The following is a 5,714-nucleotide window of genomic DNA, read 5'->3' on the forward strand; positions in this document are numbered from 1 at the left end:
TATACTGACATAGACGTACGCGTGATTTAAAAAGTAATATGACAATACTGTTACCGTTAGGCTCGGCTGTTCCACTGCAGAAATTAAAATGAAACGTCCTCTGCTGTCAAAAACAGTTACTAAAACTTCACAGATCTTTTTTTTTTTTCTATCTTATTTCTTTATTTCTGAACAACAGTGCAAAAAACTAGCCAATGAATGGGAACCAACACCCAACCGAAAAACATGATTGTGATATTGAAAGCTGTTATTAAATTGTCAGTTAGTCGGAAAGCAAGTACAATCATTGGCTAAGGAAATTAATTAGAGCCATGGTAGGAGGACTATATTCTACCGAAATATTGGAATACAGGCAGATGTGACCTTTGTGAGAGAAAGGCTAAAAGATGAACTAATATTCCAATTATCAAGGAAAATTTTTCTGTGAAATAACTGAAGATGATATTTTGTATAATGACTGATGATATTTGATTTTGCTTTAATAATTTAGTGATTTAATATAATCTGATGTTAAATTTTAACAGGCATTTTATATTTGACCACCTTCTAACATTTCCAGCTATCAAAATCATTAACCGAATAAACATGAACAAAAGAAAATGTTACGCAGAACTTAATTTAACTTGGCTGAATATATTTAATACAGCAAACGTCACTAATCTAATGAGATATGATTATGTGTTTAGGTAAAAGAAACATTTGCTTAATTGATTAAATCATTTCAGTGAGTAATGGAGACAACAGAAGATGTTTAGGTTTTATTAAACATCCTCAGAGAGGTATAAACATGCTGAAGCAGTGACAAGAGAGAATCGCTAGCAACGATTACAGTATTGTATTCATTGTCTCGTTTCCCGTCAACGGCAGAATACGTACTAACATGTGATGAGTTTCCTTCATAGTGTGAATCAATGTTATCGGACACACCTCATGTTAATTCCATCACCCATACTCTTCCGTGCTAATGTAGGGTATGTTGGAGGAGGGTATTAATTTTGGAGATTTTCTTCTAGATTGATTGCTAAAATTGATGTGTAAATGAGGAAAGAATGGTGAAATCGTTATTGTGGGATCTGGTAGTGAGGTTAGACAAAATATAACTAGCAAGAGGAGCCCGGTACATTTAAAACTGCTTAAGCTGAAGTTGCACGAGACCAGCCAGTTCCGAAGAGAAGAGGATATTGTAGACAAAATGGAGACAGGTCAGCATGTCTTTAGGTAGAGTAGCAACACCGTCCATGATGTGAAGAGAGCAAACCATTGAACTTGAAAGGAGTTAGTTGTTATTAAGGACTGAGATATTACCTGGTCTTTGAGGTTAGTCTTTGGGAAACTGCGTTAGATATGTTGAGAATGTCAGGTCCTTAAAAGAGATCCTCGCTGATGATGAGGTCTAGCTTTTGTAGCGACCCTGAACATTTTCGTTTCGTGTTGTTCATGTTCTGGGATACGGTATATTGTTTCTTGACATGTGTAGTGAATTTGTCTTTGTCGTTTTGACAGAAAGAAGAATGACATGACTCTACAGAAGAATGTTTCCGTGGTTTCTATTCAGTGCAGATATAGTGTAGGATACCTCAGTAGCATGTGGATGACGGTTGTGAGGGGAAGGCTAAGGAGGCTAAGGAGGTATGAACGGTAGAAGTAGTTGTTGGAGGTGATGGTAAGTAGATTGTTGATGTATAAGAGGAAAAGTATGGCGGGAGGCAAAATTGATACAGTATGGATCAGAGAGAGATCAGTTACTATATATCGTGATGGGCGATCATACCACAGCCTCCTATCCAAGACGTGAGAGATATATGAAACCCAATGGGAAACATTTTAGTTAGGAGATTCACATGCAGACACCGTCGAATACCTTACTGAGTTCAACAACACTATTTTCATAAAATTCCTTAGGAGCAGGGATCACTGGTGAATGACATAGGAAAACAGGTATCAGCAAATCTGGCTTTGGTTGAGCCGTGCTCAGATGTTGGAAGTGCGAGTTGTAAGTGAATAATTGGCGGGATAGGAGTTGCTCCGCTTGAGAATGGGACTCACTACAGAGAGTTTTGATGATCCGGGTATATACACAGAAAGCGAGAGAGAGAGAGAGGAAGGGAGTGAGAGGGGAGGGGGAAGAGGCAGACAGAGAAATTAAAGATTTTAAAAACTCGGTAAGTATAGAGGTTAGCTCAGGGTTGCGTTGTTTGAGGGTAATTGAGGGTACAATGTCAATACCCTTGCTCTTGTTAGTTTGAAGAGACCGAAAGTGCTTTCGTATTTGGTATATGTGTATATAATGGTAAGCTCGGTGGAGGGAAAATGGATAATTTGGGTAGAAATTTACCCTTTATGTGAAATGTCGAGCTAAACGGGACCTGGACAGCATAAACAAATTCTCCTCTAAATTAGAGAAATGGAGGGAAGGAAATTACCATAAAGTTTGGAGAAATTCTTAAGGCAAAGGATGTTGAGATAAGTTTTTGCAGAAAGTGCTGAACAAGAGAACTCCCAGTTTGCAGTGGTGAGTGGTTTTCTTCAAGTGTTGTGAAACATAAGCAAGAAGATGGTTTCGGCCACTTGCTTAGCTGTTTCTGATGGATCAGAGGATCCGGAAGAAGAGGGGTTTTGCGTATTATGTGGATGCGTGGTGAGTAGTTGAGATAAGGTAGTGGTCGGATGAGCTGATAGATGCAAAGACATGATGGTTTGGTCGAGACTGGATTTGGAGATGAGAAATCGATCAACGGTGTTTAAAGTGTATGCGTGATTGTCAAGGATGTGTGTCTGGTATGAAATGAATTGTTGCTGATTGCAAAAGATTCAGTTTCTGTACTGGCTACATTACTGTCATATGAGTGCGAGAGCTGATAAGAAGTGTGAACTAACTGAGTACGATAACTTCAGATCTAGCGAGTGAGATATATATATATATCTTAGATGCAGGAAAAAAAACATGGTTGAAAACTTGGTGATCGGAAATGTTCTGAGAGTGATAGAGGAAGCAGATGGATTTAGGGGAGTTAAGAAGAAGACTTTGAGCTAGAATAACTGGAAGACCGTTTTACTGACATCCAACTGTATCAATTGTGAGATCACAGCTAATGAGTTGACCATTGTGGATATTCTTTTTCGTCAAACAATCGCAACTATGATACGTTCCACCACGTCACACCGGAAATCTCTATCTCCCATTAATTTCATGTAATTTGTCGGGTATCAGCATCAATGTTATTAATAAGCTATAGAAAACTCCAGAAGATAATATCTGATAAGGCCTGGTATTCAGCACGACATCAATGGCCAGTTCAGCCTGTCCTGCATTGAGCAACAATAGTAGAGATGGGTGGAATGTGTTCATAAACCATTTGATACGCTATCATCTGTTGGATCTTTTCTAGCAATGTTCAGCTGAAATTGGGTGATAAATGTATCAAGATAATCACATGATGAAAATATAGCCGAATCGACCCCCAGTACTTCTTTTCTTTTCTTTTTTTTTTCTACAAGCATGGTATTTATTCTATCGGTCACTTTTGCCGAACCGCTAAGTTACGGAGACATAAACACACCAACACCATTGTTAAGTGGTAGATAGATAGATAGATAGATAGATAGATGGATAGATAGATAGATGGATGGATGATGGCGGTATCGGAGCGTCGATTAAGATAGCTTGTAGTCTTTGGTTACGACCTTTTATATTATAGTTACATCTCTGCATCTATTTATGCCTAAATCTACTTCACCGTCACTCATACCGAAATCGATAAAATTATGCCCCTGACACAGTACTGAGTCAACTAAAAGCCTTGAATACGAAAATGTAGCATGGTCGCAATCCAATGAATGTAGCTCTAAATTTGTTAAAGGATATAGAGTTTATAGCTGTTGTTTATCAGATACAGTTTCAAGCTATTGACTAAATGAACACATGTAGTTATTGAATATATAGATACAGTATGAGCATTGGTGTAGATCGATGCATCTGGTACTTATTGATTTGACAGATACATCTGACAGTTATTGACTTGATCGAGACAGCTAGTAGCTATTGACTGGATCGATACAGCTAACAGCTATTGACTATATCGATACAGTTGGTAGTAATTGACTAGATCAGTTGACTCGAGAGACACTGGTTGGAGGCATTGACCAGATCAACACAGATGGTAGTTATTGGCTACATTGCTACAACTGGTAGCTATTGATAGGATCGATACATCTAGTAATTGTTGATAGGATCGATACAGCTGATATCTATTGACTAGATCAATACATCTGGTAACTATTAGCAAGATCGATACAGCTTGTGTCAGTTGACTAGAGGGAAACAAGTTGGAGCTACAGCTGGTTGTTATTGACTAGATCAGATGGTATCTGTTGACTAAATCGATACAAGCGGTATCAGTTGACTGAATCAATACAATGTGGAGCTATTGACGAGGTAGATGCAGTTGCAGCTATTGACTAGATCTGTGATAAATAGCAGAGAGGCTAATGGGACTGTGTTTTATGATTGGCACAGCTGTAATATATAGTGGTATGATTCCTGGAACTGAAATATATAAAGGATGTCGCTGGTGGAACTGTAGTGCATAGCTGTGCAGCTTCTAGAACTGTGGTCATCAAGTCGTGAGATTGATGGAACTCTAACATATTTTTGAGTATTGAGCACTCAGATATTTTTCGCGTAAATATCAATATTAAACATACTTTTATATCTACATTTATATCTATCTATCTATAGGCGCAGGAGTGGCTTTGTGGTAAGTAGCTTGCTTACCGACCATATAGTTTCGAGTTCAGTCCCACTGCGTGACACCTTGGACCAAAGCCTTGTGAGTAGATTTGAAAGACGGAAACTGAAAGAAACCCGTCGTATGTGTGTGTGTGTGTGTGTGTGTGTGTGTGTGTGTGTGTGTGTGTGTGTGTGTGTGTGTGTGTGTGTGTGTGTGTGTGTGTGTGTGTGTGTGTGTGTGTGTGTGTGCGTGTGTGTGTGTGTTTGTGTGTCTGTTTGTCCCCCGAAATCGCTTGACAACTGATGCTGGTGTATTTACGGCCCCTATTCTTATATACACACACATATATATATAAGAATAGGCGGTAGCGTGGCTGTGTGGTAAGAAGCTTGCTTCCCAACTACATCGTTCCAGGTTCAGTTCCAGTGCGTGTTACCTTCGGTGTGTGTCATTTATTATAACCCGGGCCAACCGAAGCCTTGTGAATAGGTTTAGTTGACGGAAACTGAAAGGAGCATGTCGTATGAGTATGTGTGGTGGGGGTGGGGGAATACTGTGTCTGTGTTTGTGTTTGTTCCCTACCACAGCTTGACAACCGGTATTAAGTTGCAACCGTAACTTAGCGGTTCAGCAAAAGATAACGATTGAATAAGTATAGATAGATAGATAGATAGATAGATAGATATAAAGGCGGCGAGCTGGCAGAAACGTTAGCACACCGGGCGAAGTGCTTAGCGGTATTTTGTCTGTCTTTATGTTCTGAGTTCAAATTCTGCCGAGGTCGACTTTACCTTTCATCCTTTCAGGGTCGTTAAATTAAGTACCAGTTACTCACTGGGGTCGATTAATCGACTTAATCCCTTTGTTTGTACCCTCTATATTTAGTCCCATGTGGGCAATAAAGAAATATATATATATATATGCACGCGCATACATACATACATCCATGCACACATATGTATATATATATATATATATATATAT

The 5,714-nt window shown here is 39.0% G+C and overlaps 1 protein-coding gene across 7 annotated transcripts in view; it reads right to left on the bottom strand.

Moving 5' to 3' along the window:
• The window catches only part of LOC106876444 (potassium voltage-gated channel protein Shaw), a 59,815-nt gene that overhangs the window by 51,462 nt on the left and 2,639 nt on the right, over positions 1-5,714 (bottom strand). For 4 of the 7 annotated variants that reach the window (XM_014924993.2, XM_052974253.1, XM_014924994.2 and 1 more), the window contains exon 1: positions 55-198. The exons of the other annotated variants lie outside the window; for them this stretch is intronic. The gene's annotated coding sequence lies outside the window, so the exon portion shown is untranslated. Of the gene's footprint in view, positions 1-54; positions 199-5,714 lie in introns of those variants that run through there. 7 annotated transcript variants of the gene reach the window in all.

This window comes from Octopus bimaculoides, chromosome 18, assembly GCF_001194135.2.
Source record: "Octopus bimaculoides isolate UCB-OBI-ISO-001 chromosome 18, ASM119413v2, whole genome shotgun sequence".
Lineage (NCBI taxonomy): Eukaryota > Metazoa > Mollusca > Cephalopoda > Octopoda > Octopodidae > Octopus > Octopus bimaculoides.